Source organism: Carcharodon carcharias, chromosome 5 (assembly GCF_017639515.1).
Source record: "Carcharodon carcharias isolate sCarCar2 chromosome 5, sCarCar2.pri, whole genome shotgun sequence".
In the NCBI taxonomy this organism is placed as follows: Eukaryota; Metazoa; Chordata; class Chondrichthyes; order Lamniformes; family Lamnidae; genus Carcharodon; species Carcharodon carcharias.
This window is the reverse complement of record NC_054471.1, coordinates 82,632,860-82,650,004: the sequence shown is the minus strand read 5'-3', so window position 1 is coordinate 82,650,004 and position 17,145 is coordinate 82,632,860. Positions and strand designations below refer to the sequence as shown.

Here is a 17,145-nt window from a genome sequence, read left to right as displayed (position 1 = left end):
GTGTCGGAGGGTCAGGGTCGGAGGGTCAGTATTGGAGGGGCATTGTTGGAGGGTCAGTGTTGCAGGGTCAGTGTTGGAGGTGCAGTGTCGGATGGTCAGTGTTGGAGGTGCAGTGTCGGACGGTCAGTGTTGGATGGGCAGTGTTGGAGTGCCAGTGTCGGAGGCTCAGTGTCGGGTGGCAGTGTTGGAGGGTAGGTGTCGGAGGGGCAGTGTTGGATGGTCAGCGTTGTAGGGGCAGTTTTGGAGTTGCAGTGTCGAAGGGTCAGTGTCAGAGAGTCAGAGTTGGAGTGGCCATGTTGGAGGGTCAGTATTGGAGGGTCAGTGTTGGTGGAGCCGTGTTTGAGGGGCAGTGTTGGAGTGTCAGTGTCAGAGGGTCAGTGTCAGAGGGTCAGTGTCGGAGTGGCAGTGTCAGATAGTCAGTGTTGGAGGGGCAGTGTCAGAGGGGCAGTGTTGGAGGGTCAGTGTTGGAGGGTCAGTGTCAGAGAGTCAGTGTTGGAGGGGCAGAGTCAGAGGGGCAGTGTCGGAGGGTCAGTGTTGGAGGGTCAGTGTCAGAGGGTCAGTGTTGGAGGGTCAGTGTCAGAGTGGCAGTGTCAGAGGATCAGTGTTGGAGGGTGAGTGTTGGAGTGTCAATGTTGGAGGGGCAGTGTCAGAGCATCAGTGTTGGAGCGTCAGTGTTCGAAAGGTCAGTGTTGGAGGGTCAGTGTCGGAGGGTCAGTGTCGGAGGGTCAGTGTTGGAGGATCAGTGTCAGAGGGTCAGTGTTGGAGAGTCAGTGTTGGAGGGGCCGTATTGAAGGGGCCGTGTCAGAGGGTCAGTGTCGGAGGGTCAGTGCCGGAGGGTCAGTGTCAGAGCATCAGTGTTGGAAGGTCAGTGTTGGAAGGGTCAGTGTTGGAGGGTCAGTGTTGGAGGGTCAGTGTCGGAGGGGCAGTGTCGTAGGGGCAGTGTCGGAGGAGCAGTGTTGGAGGGTCAGTGTTGGAGGGTCTGTATCAGAGGGTCAGTGTCGGATGGTCAGTGTCGGAGGGTCAATGTCGGAGTGGCAGTGTCAGAGAGTCAGTGTTGGAGGGTCAGTGCCGGAGGGTCAGTGTCAGAGCATCAGTGTCGGAGGGTCAGTGTCAGTGTGCCAGTGTTGGAGGGTAAGTGTCGGAGGGTCAGTGTCGGAGGGTCAGTATTGGAGGGGCAGTGTTGGAAGTTGGAGGGCAGTGTCGGAGGGTCAGTGTCGGAGGGGCAGTGTCGGAGGGTCAGTGTCGGAGGGTTAGTGTCAGAAGGTCAGTGTCGGAGGGTCATTGTCGGAGGGTCACTGTCAGTGTGCCAGTGTTGGAGGGTAAGTGTCGGAGGGTCATTGTCAGAGGGTCAGTGTCAGTGGGTCAGTGTTGGAGGGTCAGTATTGGAGGGGCAGTGTTGGAGGTTGGAGGGTCAGTGTCAGAGGGGCAGTGTCGGAGGGTCAGTGTCGGAGGGTTAGTGTCAGAAGGTCAGTGTCGGAGGGTCATTGTCGGAGGGTCACTGTCAGTGTGCCAGTGTTGGAGGGTAAGTGTCGGAGGGTCATTGTCAAAGGGTCAGTGTCAGTGGGTCAGTGTTGGAGGGTCAGTATTGGAGGGGCAGTGTTGGAGGTTGGAGGGTCAGTGTCGGAGGGGCAGTGTTGGAGGGTCAGTGTCGGAGGGTCAGTTTTGGAGGGGCTGTGTTGAAGGGGCCGTATTGGAGGATCATTTTTGGAGGTTCAGTATGAGGGGCAGTGTCAGAGGGTCAGTGTCGGAGGGGCAGTGTCGGAGGGGCAGTTTCGGAGTGGCAGTGTCGGAGGGTCAGTGTCGGAGGGTCAGTGTTGGAGGGGCCGTGTTGGAGGATAGTGTTGGAGAGTCAGTGGCGGAGGGTCAGTGTCACAGTGGCAGTGTCGGAGGGTCAGGTTCGGAGGGTCAGTGTTGGAGGGACAGTGTTGAAGGGGCCGTATTTGAAGGGCAGTGTCGGAGGGTCAGTGCCGGAGGGTTAGTGTTGGAAGGTCAGCGTCGGAGGATCATTGTCAGAGGGTCAGTGTCAGTGGGTCAGTGTTGGAGGGTCAATGTCGGAGGGTCAGTATTGGAAGGGCAGTGTTGGAGGTTAGAGGGTCAGTGTCGGAGGGGCAGTGTCGGAGTGGCAGTGTCGGAGGGTCAGTGTCGGAGGGTTAGTGTCGGAAGGTCAGTGTCGGAGGGTCATTGTCAGAGGGTCAGTGTCAGTGGGTCAGTGTTGGAGGGTCAGTATTGGAGGGGCAGTGTTGGAGGTTGGAGGGTCAGTGTCGGAGGGGCAGTGTTGGAGTGGCAGTGTCGGAGGGTCAGTGTCGGAGGGCTAGTGTCGGAAGGTCAGTGTCGGAGGGTCATTGTCAGAGGGTCAGTGTCAGTGTGCCAGTGTTGGGGGGTAAGTGTCGGAGGGTCAGTGTCGGAGGGTCAGTATTGGAGGGGCAGTGTTGGAAGTTGGAGGGCAGTGTCGAAGGGTCAGTGTCAGAGGGGCAGTGTCGGAGGGTCAGTGTCGGAGGGTTAGTGTCAGAAGGTCAGTGTCGGAGGGTCATTGTCGGAGGGTCACTGTCAGTGTGCCAGTGTTGGAGGGTAAGTGTCGGAGGGTCATTGTCAGAGGGTCAGTGTCAGTGGGTCAGTGTTGGAGGGTCAGTATTGGAGGGGCAGTGTTGGAGGGTGGAGGGTCAGTGTCGGAGGGGCAGTGGTGGGGGGTCAGTGTCGGAGGGGCAGTTTTGGAGGGGCTGTGTTGAAGGGGCCGTATTGGAGGATCATTTTTGGAGGTTCAGTATGAGGGGCAGTGTCAGAGGGTCAGTGTCGGAGGGGCAGTGTCACAGTGGCAGTGTCAGAGGGTCAGGTTCGGAGGGTCAGTGTTGGAGGGACAGTGTTGAAGGGGCCGTATTGGAAGGGCAGTGTCGGAGGGTCAGTGTCGGAGGGTTAGTGTTGGAAGGTCAGCGTCGGAGGATCATTGTCAGAGGGTCAGTGTCAGTGGGTCAGTGTTGGAGGGTCAATGTCGGAGGGTCAGTATTGGAGGGGCAGTGTTGGAGGCTGGAGGGTCAGTGTCGGAGGGGCAGTGTCGGAGGGTCAGTGTCGTAGAGTCAGTTTTGGAGGGTCAGTGTCGGAGGGTTAGTGTTGGAATGAAGTGTTGGAGGGGCCGTGTCGGAGGGTCAGTGTTGGAGGGGCATTGTTGAAGCATCAGTGTCGGAGGGTGAGTGTCGAAGGGGCAGCGTTGGAGGGGCCATGTTGGAGTGTCAGTGTTGGAGGGTCAGTGTTGGAGGGTCAGTGTCAGAGGGTCAGTGTCGGAAGGTTAGTGTTGGAAGGTCAGCGTCGGAGGATCATTGTCAGAGGGTCAGTGTCAGTGGGTCAGTGTTGGAGGATAGTGTTGGAGAGTCAGTGGCGGAGGGTCAGTGTCACAGTGGCAGTGTCGGAGGGTCAGGTTCGGAGGGTCAGTGTTGGAGGGACAGCGTTGAAGCGGCCGTATTGCAAGGGCAGTGTCGGAGGGTCAGTGTCGGAGGGTCAGTGTCGGAGGGTCAGTGTTGGAGGGGCCGTGTTGGAGGGTAGTGTTGGAGAGTCAGTGTCGGAGGGTCAGTGTCAAAGGGGCAGTGTTGGAGGGTCAGTGTCGGAGGGTCAGTTTTGGAGGGTCAGTGTCGGAGGGTTAGTGTTGGAATGAAGTGTCGGAGGGGCCGTGTCGGAGGGTCAGTGTTGGAGGGGCATTGTTGAAGCATCAGTGTCGGAGGGTGAGTGTCGAAGGGGCAGCGTTGGAGGGGCCATGTTGGAGTGTCAGTGTTGGAGGGTCAGTGTTGGAGGGTCAGTGTCAGAGGGTCAGTGTCGGAGGGTTAGTGTTGGAATGAAGTGTCGGAGAGGCCGTGTCGGAGGGTCAGTGTTGGAGGGGCATTGTTGAAGCGTCAGTGTCGGAGGGTCAGTGTCGAAGGGGCAGCGTTGGAGGGGCCATGTTGGAGTGTCAGTGTCGGAGGGTCAGTGTTGGAGGGTCAGTGTCAGAGGGTCAGTGTCGGAGGGTTAGTGTTGGAGTGTCAATGTTGGAGGGTCAGTATTGGAGGATCGTTTCTGGAGGGTCAGTCTTTGAGTGTCAGTGTTGGAGGGGCAGTTTTGGAGGGTCAGTGTTGGAGGGTTAGTGTTGGAATGAAGTGTTGGAGGGGCCGTGCTGGAGGCTGACTGCTGGAGGGTCAGTGTTGGAGGGGCCGTATTGGAGGGTCAGTGTCAGAGATCAGTGTTGGAGGGGCAGTGTTGGAGGGTCAGAATTGGAGGGGCAGTGTCGGAGGGGCACTGTCCAGAGTCAGTATTGGAGTGTCAGTGTAGGAGGTTCAGTGTTGGAGGGTCAGTGTCGGAGGGGCCGTATTGGAGGGTCAGTATTGGAGGGTCAGTGTCGGAGGGTCAGTGTCAGAGGGTCAGTGTCGGAGAGTCAGTGTCGGAGGGTCAGTGTCGGAGAGTCAGTGTTGGAGGGGCAGTATTGGAGGGTCATTGTCGGAGGGGCCGTATTGGATGGACAGTGTCAGAGGGGCAATGTCGGAAAGTCAGTGTTGGAGGGTGAGTGTCGGAAAGTCAGTGTTGGAGGGGCAGTTTTGGAGGGTCAATGTCAGAAGGTCTGTGTTGGAGGGTGAGTGTCGGAGGGTCAGTGTTGGCGGGGCCGTATTGGAGGGGCCGTGTTAGAGGGGCAGTGTCGGAGGGTCAGTGATGGAGGTTCAGTGTCGGAGGGGCAGTGTCGGAGGGGCAGTGTCGGAGGGTCAGTGTTGGCGGAGCCGTATTGGAGGGGCCGTGTTAGAGGGGCAGCGTCGGAGGGTCAGTGACGGAGTTTCAGTGTCGGAGGGGCAGTGTCGGAGGGGCAGTCTTGGAGGGTCAGTATTGGAGGGGCAATGTCAGAGGGGCACTGTCGGAGGGTCAGTGTCACAGTGGCAGGGTTGGAGGGTCAGTGTCGGAGAGTCAGTGTCGGAGGGTCAGTGTCGGAGGGGCCGTGTTGGTGGGGCCATATTGGAGGGTCATTGTTGGAGTGTCAGATTTGGAGGGACAGTGTCGGAGGCTCAGTGTCGGAGGCTCAGTGTCGGAGGGTGAGTGTCGGAGGGTCATTGTCAGAGGGTCGGTGTTGGGTCAGTGTCGGAGTGGCAGTTTCAGCGGTTCACTGTTGTAGGGTCAGTGTTGGAGGGTCGATGCTAGAGGGTCAGTGTCGGAGTGGCAGTGTCGGAGGGTCAGTATCGGAGGGGCCATGTTGGAGGGTCAGTGTTGGTGGGGGAGTCTCGCAGGGTCAGTGTCGGATAGTCAGTGTCGGAGGGTTAATTTGCGGGGCAGTGTTGGAGGGTCAGTGTTGCAAGGTCAGTATTGGAGGGTCAGTGTTGGAGGGTCAGATTTGGTGGGTCAGTATCGGAGGGGCAGCGTCGGAGGGTCAGGGTCGGAGGGTCAGTATTGGAGGGGCATTGTTGGAGGGTCAGTGTTGCAGGGTCAGTGTTGGAGGTGCAGTGTCGGATGGTCAGTGTTGGAGGTGCAGCGTCGGACGGTCAGTGTTGGATGGGCAGTGTTGGAGTGCCAGTGTCGGAGGCTCAGTGTCGGGTGGCAGTGTTGGAGGGTAGGTGTCGGAGGGGCAGTGTTGGATGGTCAGCGTTGTAGGGGCAGTTTTGGAGTTGCAGTGTCGAAAGGTCAGTGTCAGAGAGTCAGAGTTGGAGTGGCCATGTTGGAGGGTCAGTATTGGAGGGTCAGTGTTGGTGGAGCCGTGTTTGAGGGGCAGTGTTGGAGTGTCAGTGTCAGAGGGTCAGTGTCAGAGGGTCAGTGTCGGAGTGGCAGTGTCAGATAGTCAGTGTTGGAGGGGCAGTGTCAGAGGGGCAGTGTTGGAGGGTCAGTGTTGGAGGGTCAGTGTCAGAGAGTCAGTGTTGGAGGGGCAGAGTCAGAGGGGCAGTGTCGGAGGGTCAGTGTTGGAGGGTCAGTGTCAGAGGGTCAGTGTTGGAGGGTCAGTGTCAGAGTGGCAGTGTCAGAGGATCAGTGTTGGAGGGTGAGTGTTGGAGTGTCAATGTTGGAGGGGCAGTGTCAGAGCATCAGTGTCGGAGCGTCAGTGTTCGAAAGGTCAGTGTTGGAGGGTCAGTGTCGGAGGGTCAGTGTCGGAGGGTCAGTGTTGGAGGATCAGTGTCAGAGGGTCAGTGTTGGAGAGTCAGTGTTGGAGGGGCCGTATTGAAGGGGCCGTGTCAGAGGGTCAGTGTCGGAGGGTCAGTGCCGGAGGGTCAGTGTCAGAGCATCAGTGTTGGAAGGTCAGTGTTGGAAGGGTCAGTGTTGGAGGGTCAGTGTTGGAGGGTCAGTGTCGGAGGGGCAGTGTCGTAGGGGCAGTGTCGGAGGAGCAGTGTTGGAGGGTCAGTGTTGGAGGGTCTGTATCAGAGGGTCAGTGTCGGATGGTCAGTGTCGGAGGGTCAATGTCGGAGTGGCAGTGTCAGAGAGTCAGTGTTGGAGGGTCAGTGCCGGAGGGTCAGTGTCAGAGCATCAGTGTCGGAGGGTCAGTGTTGGAGGGTTAGTGTTGTAGTGTCAATGTCGGAGGGTCAGTATCGGAGGATCGTTTTTGGAGGGTTAGTCTTTGAGTGTTAGTGTTGGAGGGGCAGTTTTGGAAGGTCAGTGTTGGTGGGTTAGTATTGGAATGAAGTGTCGGAGGGGCCGTGTCGGAGGGTTAGTGTTGTAGTGTCAATGTCGGAGGGTCAATGTTGGAGGGGCATTGTCGAAGCATCAGTGTCGAAGGGGCAGCTTCGGAGGGTCCATGTTGGAGGGTCAGTGACGGAGGGTCAGTGTTGGAGGGGCCGTGTTGGATTGTAGTGTTGGAGGGGCAGCGTCGGAGGGTCAGTGTCGGAGGGTCAGTGTCAGAGGGTCAGTGTTGGAGCGGCTGTGTTGGAGGGTAGTGTTGGAAGGTCAGTGTCGGAGTGTCAGTGTCGAAGGGGCAGCGTTGGAGGGGCCATGTTGGAGGGTCAGTGTCGGAGGGTCAGTGTCGGAGATTCACTGTCAGAGGGTCAGTGTCGGAGGGTCAGTGTCAGAGGGTTAGTGTTGGAGTGTCCATGTCGGAGGGTCAGTATCGGAGGATCATTTTTGGAGGGTCAGTCTTTGAGTGTCAGTGTTAGAGGGTCAGTGTTGGAGGGTTAGTGTTGGAAGGCAGTGTCGGAGGGGCCGTGCTGGAGGGGCAGTGTTGGAGGGTCAGTATTTGAGGGGCAGTGTCAGAGGGGCAATGTCAGAGGGTCAGTGTTGGAGTGTCAGTGTAGAAGTCTCAGTGTTGGAGTTGCAGTGTTGGAGGGTCAATGCTGGAAGGGCTGTGTCAGAGGGGCAGTGTTGGAGGGTCAGTGCTGGAGGGTGATTGTTGGAGGGGCCGTATTGGAGGGTCAGTGTCGGAGATCAGTGTTGGAGGGGCACTTTTGGAGGGTCAGTGTCGGAGAGACACTGTCGAGAGTCAGTATTGGAGTGTCAGTGTAGGAGGGTCAGTGTTGGAGGGTCAGTGTCGGAGGGGCCGTATTGGAGGGTCAGTGTCGGAGAGTCAGCGTCGGAGGGTCAGTGTCATAGACTCAGTGTTGGAGGGGCAGTATTGGAGGGTCATTGTCGGAGGGGCCATATTGGAGGGACAGTGTTAGAGGGGCAATGTCGGAAAGTCAGTTTTGGAGGGGCAGTCTTGGAGGGTCAGTGTCGGAAAGTCTGTGTTGGAGGGTGAGTGTCGGAGGGTCAGTGTTGGCGGGGCCGTATTGGAGGGGCCGTGTTAGAGGGGCAGCGTCGGGGGGTCAGTGTCGGAGGTTCAGTGTCGGAGGGGCAGTGTCGGAGGGGCAGTCTTGGAGGGTCAGTATTAGAGGGGCAGTGTCAGAGGGGCACTGTCGGAGGGTTAGTGTCACAGTGGCAGGGTTGGAGGGTAAGTGTCGGAGAGTCAGTGTCGGAGGGTCAGTGTCGGAGGGGCCGTGTTGGTGGGGCCGTGTTGGAGGGTCATTGTTGGAGTGTCAGATTTGGAGGAACAGTGTCGGAGGGTCAGTGTCGGAGGGTGAGTGTCAGAGGGTCATTGTCAGAGGGTCCGTATTGGTGGGTCAGTGTCGGAGTGGCAGTGTCAGCGGTTCACTGTTGTAGGGTCAGTGTTGGAGGGTCGATGCTGGAGGGTCAGTGTCGGAGGGGCAGTGTCGGAGGGTCAATGTCGGAAGGGCCATGTTGGAGGGTCAGTGTTGGTGGGGGAGTCTTGCAGGTTCAGTGTCGGATAGTCAGTGTCGGAGGGTTAATTTGCGGGGCAGTGTGGGAGGGTCAGTGTTGCAGGGTCAGATTTGGTGGGTCAGTATCGTTGGGGCAGTGCCGGAGGGTCAGGGTCGGAGGGTCAGTATCGGAGGGGAATTGTTGGAGGGTCAGTGTTGCAGGGTCAGTGTTGGAGGTGCAGTGTCGGATGGTCAGTGTTGGAGGGTAGGTGTCGGAGGGGCAGTGTCGGAGGGTCAGTGTCGGAGGGGCAGTTTTGAAGTTGCAGTGTCGAAGGGTCAGTGTCAGAGAGTCAGAGTTGGAGTGGCCATGTTGGAGGGTCAGTATTGGAGGGTCAGTGTTTGTGGAGCCGTGTTTGAGAGGCAGTGCTGGAGTGTCAGTGTCAGAGGGTCAGTGTCAGAGGGTCAGTGTCAGAGTGGCAGTGTCAGATAGTCAGTGTTGGAGGGGCAGTGTCAGAGGGGCAGTGTTGGAGGGTCAGTGTCGGAGGGTCAGTGTCAGAGAGTCAGTGTTGGAGGGGCAGAGTCAAAGGGGCAGTGTCGGAGGGTCAGTGTTGGAGGGTCAGTGTCAGAGGGTCAGTGTTGGAGGGTCAGTGTCAGAGTGGCAGTGTCAGAGGGTCAGTGTTGGAGGGTCAATGTTGGAGGGTCAGTGTTGGACGGTCAGTGTCGGAGGGGCAGTGTCAGAGGGGCAGTGTTGGAGGGGCAGTGTTGGAGTGGCAGTGTCAGAGGGTCAGTGTTGGAGAGTCAGTGTTAGAGGATCAGTGTCAGAGGGTCAGTGTTGGAGGGGCAGTGTTGGAGGGTGAGTGTTGGAGGGTCAATGTTGGAGGGTCAGTGTTGGACGGTCAGTGTCGGAGGGGCAGTGTCAGAGGGGCAGTGTTGGAGGGGCAGTGTTGGAGTGGCAGTGTCAGAGGGTCAGTGTTGGAGAGTCAGTGTTAGAGGATCAGTGTCAGAGGGTCAGTGTTGGAGGGGCAGTGTTGGAGTGGCAGTGACAGAGGGTCAGTGTTGGAGAGTCAGTGTTGGAGGGTCAATGTTTGAGGGGCAGTGTCAGAGAGGCATTATCGGAAGGTCAGTGTTGGAAAGTGAGTGTTGGTGGGGCCGTATTGAAGGGGCCGTGTCGGAGGTCAGTGCCGGAGTGTCAGTGTCAGAGCATCAGTGTCGGAGGGTCAGTGCTGGAAGGGTCAGTGTTGGAGGGTCAGTGTTGGTGGGTCAGTGTCGGAGGGGCAGTGTCGCAGGGTCAGTGTCAGAGGGTCAGTGTCAGAAGCTCAGTGTCGGAGGGTCAATGTCGGAGTGGCAGTGTCAGAGAGTCAGTGTTGGAGGGGCCGTATTGAAGGGGCCGTGTCGGAGGGTCAGTGTCAGAGGGTCAGTGCCGGAGGGTCAGTGTCAGAGCATCAGTGTCGGAGGGTCAGTGTTGGAAGGGTGAGTGTAGGAGGGTCAGTGTTGGAGGAGCAGTGTTGGAGGGGCAGTGTCGGAGGGTCAATGTCGGAGTGGCAGTGTCAGAGAGTCAGTGTTGGAGGGGCAGTGTCAGTGGGGCAGTGTCAGAGGGTCAGTGTTGGAGGGTCAGCGTTGGAGGGTCAGAGTCGGAGGGTCAGTGTCAGAGGGTCAGTGTCGGAGGGTCAGTGTCAGAGCATCAGTGTCGGAGGGTCAGTGTTGGAAGGGTGAGTGTAGGAGGGTCAGTGTTGGAGGAGCAGTGTTGGAGGGGCAGTGTCGGAGGGTTAGTGTCAGAGGGTCAGTGTCAGAGTGTCAGTGTCAGAGGGTCAGTGTCGGAGGGTCAATGTCGGAGTGGCAGTGTCAGAGAGTCAGTGTTGGAGGGGCAGTGTCAGAGGGGCAGTGTCGGAGGGTCAGTGTCAGAGGGTCAGTGTCGGAGGGGCAGAGTTGGAGGGTCAGTGTTGGAGGATCAGTGTCAGAGGATCAGTGTCAGAGGGTCAGTGTTGGAGGGGCAGTGTTGGAGTGGCAGTGTCAGAGGGTCAGTGTTGGAGACTCAGTGTCAGAGCATCGGTGTCGGAGGGTCAGTGTTGGAAGGGTCAGTGTTGGAGGGTCAGTGTCGGAGGGGCAGTGTTGGAGGGTCAGTGTCGGAGAGTCAGCGTCGGAGGGTCAGTGTCATAGACTCAGTGTTGGAGGGGCAGTATTGGAGGGTCATTGTCGGAGGGGCCGTATTGGAGGGACAGTGTTAGAGGGGCAATGTCGGAAAGTCAGTTTTGGAGGGGCAGTCTTGGAGGGTCAGTGTCGGAAAGTCTGTGTTGGAGGGTGAGTGTCGGAGGGTCAGTGTTGGCGGGGCCGTATTGGAGGGGCCGTGTTAGAGGGGCAGCGTCGGAGGGTCAGTGTCGGAGGTTCAGTGTCGGAGGGGCAGTGTCGGAGGGGCAGTCTTGGAGGGTCAGTATTAGAGGGGCAGTGTCAGAGGGGCACTGTCGGAGGGTTAGTGTCACAGTGGCAGGGTTGGAGGGTAAGTGTCGGAGAGTCAGTGTCGGAGGGTCAGTGTCGGAGGGGCCGTGTTGGTGGGGCCGTATTGGAGGGTCATTGTTGGAGTGTCAGATTTGGAGGGACAGTGTCGGAGGGTCAGTGTCGGAGGGTGAGTGTCAGAGGGTCATTGTCAGAGGGTCCGTATTGGTGGGTCAGTGTCGGAGTGGCAGTGTCAGCGGTTCACTGTTGTAGGGTCAGTGTTGGAGGGTCGATGCTGGAGGGTCAGTGTCGGAGGGGCAGTGTCGGAGGGTCAATGTCGGAGGGGCCATGTTGGAGGGTCAGTGTTGGTGGGGGAGTCTTGCAGGGTCAGTGTCGGATAGTCAGTGTCGGAGGGTTAATTTGCGGGGCAGTGTGGGAGGGTCAGTGTTGCAGGGTCAGATTTGGTGGGTCAGTATCGTTGGGGCAGTGCCGGAGGGTCAGGGTCGGAGGGTAATTGTTGGAGGGTCAGTGTTGCAGGGTCAGTGTTGGAGGTGCAGTGTCGGATGGTCAGTGTTGGAGGGTAGGTGTCGGAGGGGCAGTGTCGGAGGGTCAGGGTCGGAGGGTCAGTATTGGAAGGGCATTGTTGGAGGGGCATTGTTGGAGTGTCAGTGTCGGAGGCTCAGTGTCGGGTGGCAGTGTTGGAGGGTAGGTGTCGGAGGGGCAGTGTTGGAGTGTCAGTGTCGGAGGGGCAGTTTTGGAGTTGCAGTGTCGAAGGGTCAGTGTCAGAGAGTCAGAGTTGGAGTGGCCATGTTGGAGGGTCAGTATTGGAGGGTCAGTGTTTGTGGAGCCGTGTTTGAGAGGCAGTGCTGGAGTGTCAGTGTCAGAGGGTCAGTGTCAGAGGGTCAGTGTCAGAGTGGCAGTGTCAGATAGTCAGTGTTGGAGGGGCAGTGTCAGAGGGGCAGTGTTGGAGGGTCAGTGTCGGAGGGTCAGTGTCAGAGAGTCAGTGTTGGAGGGGCAGAGTCAGAGGGGCAGTGTCGGAGGGTCAGTGTTGGAGGGTCAGTGTCAGAGGGTCAGTGTTGGAGGGTCAGTGTCAGAGTGGCAGTGTCAGAGGGTCAGTGTTGGAGGGTGAGTGTTGGAGGGTCAATGTTGGAGGGTCAGTGTTGGACGGTCAGTGTCGGAGGGGCAGTGTCAGAGGGGCAGTGTTGGAGGGGCAGTGTTGGAGTGGCAGTGTCAGAGGGTCAGTGTTGGAGAGTCAGTGTTAGAGGATCAGTGTCAGAGGGTCAGTGTTGGAGGGGCAGTGTTGGAGGGTGAGTGTTGGAGGGTCAATGTTGGAGGGTCAGTGTTGGACGGTCAGTGTCGGAGGGGCAGTGTCAGAGGGGCAGTGTTGGAGGGGCAGTGTTGGAGTGGCAGTGTCAGAGGGTCAGTGTTGGAGAGTCAGTGTTAGAGGATCAGTGTCAGAGGGTCAGTGTTGGAGGGGCAGTGTTGGAGTGGCAGTGACAGAGGGTCAGTGTTGGAGAGTCAGTGTTGGAGGGTCAATGTTTGAGGGGCAGTGTCAGAGAGGCATTATCGGAAGGTCAGTGTTGGAAAGTGAGTGTTGGAGGGGCCGTATTGAAGGGGCCATGTCGGAGGGTCAGTGCCGGAGGGTCAGTGTCAGAGCATCAGTGTCGGAGGGTCAGTGCTGGAAGGGTCAGTGTTGGAGGGTCAGTGTTGGTGGGTCAGTGTCGGAGGGGCAGTGTCACAGGGTCAGTGTCAGAGGGTCAGTGTCAGAAGCTCAGTGTCGGAGGGTCAATGTCGGAGTGGCAGTGTCAGAGAGTCAGTGTTGGAGGGGCCGTATTGAAGGGGCCGTGTCGGAGGGTCAGTGTCAGAGGGTCAGTGCCGGAGGGTCAGTGTCAGAGCATCAGTGTCGGAGGGTCAGTGTTGGAAGGGTGAGTGTAGGAGGGTCAGTGTTGGAGGAGCAGTGTTGGAGGGGCAGTGTCGGAGGGTCAGTGTCAGAGGGTCAGTGTCAGAGTGTCAGTGTCAGAGGGTCAGTGTCGGAGGGTCAATGTCGGAGTGGCAGTGTCAGAGAGTCAGTGTTGGAGGGGCAGTGTCAGTGGGGCAGTGTCAGAGGGTCAGTGTTGGAGGGTCAGCGTTGGAGGGTCAGAGTCGGAGGGTCAGTGTCAGAGGGTCAGTGTCGGAGGGTCAGTGTCAGAGCATCAGTGTCGGAGGGTCAGTGTTGGAAGGGTGAGTGTAGGAGGGTCAGTGTTGGAGGAGCAGTGTTGGAGGGGCAGTGTCGGAGGGTTAGTGTCAGAGGGTCAGTGTCAGAGTGTCAGTGTCAGAGGGTCAGTGTCGGAGGGTCAATGTCGGAGTGGCAGTGTCAGAGAGTCAGTGTTGGAGGGGCAGTGTCAGAGGGGCAGTGTCGGAGGGTCAGTGTCAGAGGGTCAGTGTCGGAGGGGCAGAGTTGGAGGGTCAGTGTTGGAGGATCAGTGTCAGAGGGTCAGTGTTGGAGGGGCAGTGTTGGAGTGGCAGTGTCAGAGGGTCAGTGTTGGAGACTCAGTGTCAGAGCATCGGTGTCGGAGGGTCAGTGTTGGAAGGGTCAGTGTTGGAGGGTCAGTGTCGGAGGGGCAGTGTTGGAGGGTCAGTGTCGGAGGGTCAGTGTCGGATGGGCAGAGTCGGAGGGGCAGTGTCGGAGCGGAGGTGTCGGAGGGTCAGTGTTGGAGGGTCAGTGCTGGAGGGGCAGTGTTAGAGGGGTAATGTTGGAGGGTCAGTCTTGGAGGGTCAATGTTGGAGGGGTAGTATTGGAGGGGCAGTGTCAGAGGACCAGTGTCGGAGGGTCAGTGTTGGAGGGTCAGTGTCGGATTGGCAGTGTCAGAGGGTCAGTTTCGGAAGGTCAGTGTTGTAGGGTGAGTGTTGGAGGCTGAGTGTTGGCGGAGCCATATTGGAGGGGCCGTGTTGGAGGGGCCGTGTCGGAGGGTCAATGTCAGAGGGTCAGTGTTGGAGAGTCAGTGTCAGAGCATCAGTGTCGGAGGGTCAGTGTTGGAAGGGTCAGTGTTGGAGGGGCCGTGTTGGAGGGGCCGTGTCGGAGGGTCAATGTCAGAGGGTCAGTGTTGGAGAGTCAGTGTCAGAGCATCAGTGTCGGATGGTCAGTGTCGGAGGGGCAGTGTCGGAGGGTCAGTGTCGGAGGGTCAGTGTTTGAGGGGCATCGTCGGAGGGTCAGTTTCGGAGGGTCAGTGTCGGAGGGTCAGTATAGGAGGGTCAGTGTTGGTGGGGCAGTGTCGGAGGGTAAGTGTTGGAGGGTCAGTGTTGGAGGGTCAGTGTTGGAGAGTCAGTATCGGAGGGTCAGTATCGGGGGGTCAATGTCGGAGGGTCAGTGTCGGCCGGGCTGTGTTGGATTGTCAGTTTTGGAGGGGCATTGTTGGATGGTCAGTGTTGGGGATCAGTATTACAGCGTCAATTTCCGAGGGTTAGTGTTGGAGTGTCAGTGTCAGAGTGTCAGTGCTGGAGGGTCAGAGTTGGAGTGGCCATGTTGGAGTGGCAGTGTTGGAGGTTCAGTGTTGGAGGGTCAGTGTTGGAGGGGCAGTGTCGGAGGGTCAGTGTCAGAGGTTCAGTGTTGGAGGGTCAGTGTCGGAGGGTCAGTGTTGGAGGGTCAGTGTCGGAGGATCAGTGTTGGAGGCGCATTGCCAGAGGGTCAGTGTCATAGGGTCAGTGTTGGAGGGTCAGTGTCGGAGGGTCAGTGTCGGAGGGTCCGTGTTGGAGGGGCATTGTCGGAGGGTCAGTGTCGTAGGCTCAGTGTTGGAGGGTCAGTGTCAGAGGGTCAGTGTCGGAGGGTCAGTGTTGGAGGGTCAGTGTTGGAGGGTCAGTGTCGGATGGTCAGTGTCGGAGTGGCAGTGTCAGAGGGGCAGTGTCGGTGGGGCCATGTTAGAGCGCAGTGTTGGAGAGTCAGTGTTGGATGGTCAGTGTTGGAGGGGCAGTGTCAGAGGTTCAGTGTCAGAGGGTCAGTGTCGGAGGTTCAGTGTTGGAGGGTCAGTGTTGGAGGGTCAGTGTTGGAGGGTCAGTGTCGGAGAGTCAGTGTCGGAGGGTCAGTGTCTGAGGGTCAGTGTCGGATGGTCAGTGTCGGAGTGGCAGTCTGGGAGGGGCCATATTGGAGCACAGTATTGGAGAGTCAGTGTCGGAGGGTCAGTGTCGGAGGGTCAGTGTTGGAGGGGCAGTGGTGGAGGGGCAGTGTCGGAGGTGCCGTCTTGGATGGTCAGTGTTGGAGAGTCAGTGTCGGAGGGCCAGTGTCGGAGGAGCAGTGTCGGAGGGGCAGTATCTGAGGGTCAGTGTCGGATGGTCAGTGTCGGAGGGGCAGTGGCCGAGGATCCATGTTGGAGCGCAGTGTTAGAGAGTCAGTGTCGCAGTGTCAGTGTCGGAAGGTCAGTGTCGGAGGGTCAGTGTCGGAAGGTCAGTATTGGAGGTGCCGCGTTGGATTGTCAGTGTTGGAGGGTCAGTGTCGGAGGGGCAGTGTTGGAGGGTCAGTGTCGGAGGGTCAGTGTCGGATGGGCAGAGTCGGAGGGGCAGTGTCGGAGCGGAGGTGTCGGAGGGTCAGTGTTGGAGGGTCAGTGCTGGAGGGGCAGTGTTAGAGGGGTAATGTTGGAGGGTCAGTCTTGGAGGGTCAATGTTGGAGGGGTAGTATTGGAGGGGCAGTGTCAGAGGACCAGTGTCGGAGGGTCAGTGTTGGAGGGTCAGTGTCGGATTGGCAGTGTCAGAGGGTCAGTTTCGGAAGGTCAGTGTTGTAGGGTGAGTGTTGGAGGCTGAGTGTTGGCGGAGCCATATTGGAGGGGCCGTGTTGGAGGGGCCGTGTCGGAGGGTCAATGTCAGAGGGTCAGTGTTGGAGAGTCAGTGTCAGAGCATCAGTGTCGGAGGGTCAGTGTTGGAAGGGTCAGTGTTGGAGGGTCAGTGTCGGAGGGGCAGTGTCGGAGGGTTAGTGTCGGAGGGTCAATGTCGGAGGGTCAGTGTTGAAAGGTCAGTGTCGGATGGTCAGTGTCGGAGGGGCAGTGTCGGAGGGTCAGTGTCGGAGGGTCAGTGTTTGAGGGGCATCGTCGGAGGGTCAGTTTCGGAGGGTCAGTGTCGGAGGGTCAGTATAGGAGGGTCAGTGTTGGTGGGGCAGTGTCGGAGGGTAAGTGTTGGAGGGTCAGTGTTGGAGGGTCAGTGTTGGAGAGTCAGTATCGGAGGGTCAGTATCGGGGGGTCAATGTCGGAGGGTCAGTGTCGGCCGGGCTGTGTTGGATTGTCAGTTTTGGAGGGGCAGTGTTGGATGGTCAGTGTTGGGGATCAGTATTACAGCGTCAGTTTCCGAGGGTTAGTGTTGGAGTGTCAATGTCAGAGTGTCAGTGCTGGAGGGTCAGAGTTGGAGTGGCCATGTTGGAGTGGCAGTGTTGGAGGTTCAGTGTTGGAGGGTCAGTGTTGGAGGGGCAGTGTCGGAGGGTCAGTGTCAGAGGTTCAGTGTTGGAGGGTCAGTGTCGGAGGGTCAGTGTTGGAGGGTCAGTGTCGGAGGATCAGTGTTGGAGGCGCATTGCCAGAGGGTCAGTGTCATAGGGTCAGTGTTGGAGGGTCAGTGTCGGAGGGTCAGTGTCGGAGGGTCCGTGTTGGAGGGGCATTGTCGGAGGGTCAGTGTCGTAGGCTCAGTGTTGGAGGGTCAGTGTCAGAGGGTCAGTGTCGGAGGGTCAGTGTTGGAGGGTCAGTGTCTGAGGGTCCGTGTTGGAGGGGCATTGTCGGAGGGTCAGTGTCGTAGGCTCAGTGTTGGAGGGTCAGTGTCAGAGGGTCAGTGTCGGAGGGTCAGTGTTGGATGGTCAGTGTTGGAGGGTCAGTGTCGGATGGTCAGTGTCGGAGTGGCAGTGTCAGAGGGGCAGTGTCGGTGGGGCCATGTTAGAGCGCAGTGTTGGAGAGTCAGTGTTGGATGGTCAGTGTTGGAGGGGCAGTGTCAGAGGTTCAGTGTCAGAGGGTCAGTGTCGGAGGTTCAGTGTTGGAGGGTCAGTGTTGGAGGGTCAGTGTTGGAGGGTCAGTGTCGGAGAGTCAGTGTCGGAGGGTCAGTGTCTGAGGGTCAGTGTCGGATGGTCAGTGTCGGAGTGGCAGTCTGGGAGGGGCCATATTGGAGCACAGTATTGGAGAGTCAGTGTCGGAGGGTCAGTTTCGGAGGGTCAGTGTTGGAGGGGCAGTGGTGGAGGGGCAGTGTCGGAGGTGCCGTCTTGGATGGTCAGTGTTGGAGAGTCAGTGTCGGAGGGCCAGTGTCGGAGGAGCAGTGTCGGAGGGGCAGTATCTGAGGGTCAGTGTCGGATGGTCAGTGTCGGAGGGGCAGTGGCCGAGGATCCATGTTGGAGCGCAGTGTTAGAGAGTCAGTGTCGCAGTGTCAGTGTCGGAAGGTCAGTGTCGGAGGGTCAGTGTCGGAAGGTCAGTATTGGAGGTGCCGCGTTGGATTGTCAGTGTTGGAGAGTCAGTTTCGGAGGGTTAGTGTTGGAGGGTCAGTGTCAGAGTGTCAGTGCTGGAGGGTCAGTGTTGGAGGGGCAGTATTGGAGGTTCATTGTTGGAGGGTCAGTGTTGGAGGGTCAGTGTCGGACGGTCAGTGTCGGAGCGGCAGTGTCGGAGGTTCAGTGTCGGAG

At 58.3% G+C, this 17,145-nt stretch overlaps 1 protein-coding gene across 1 annotated transcript in view; it reads right to left on the bottom strand.

Annotated features, from left to right (window-relative positions):
- The window catches only part of adgrb3 (adhesion G protein-coupled receptor B3), a 1,012,398-nt gene that overhangs the window by 399,121 nt on the left and 596,132 nt on the right, over nt 1-17,145 (bottom strand). The window lies entirely within an intron of this gene.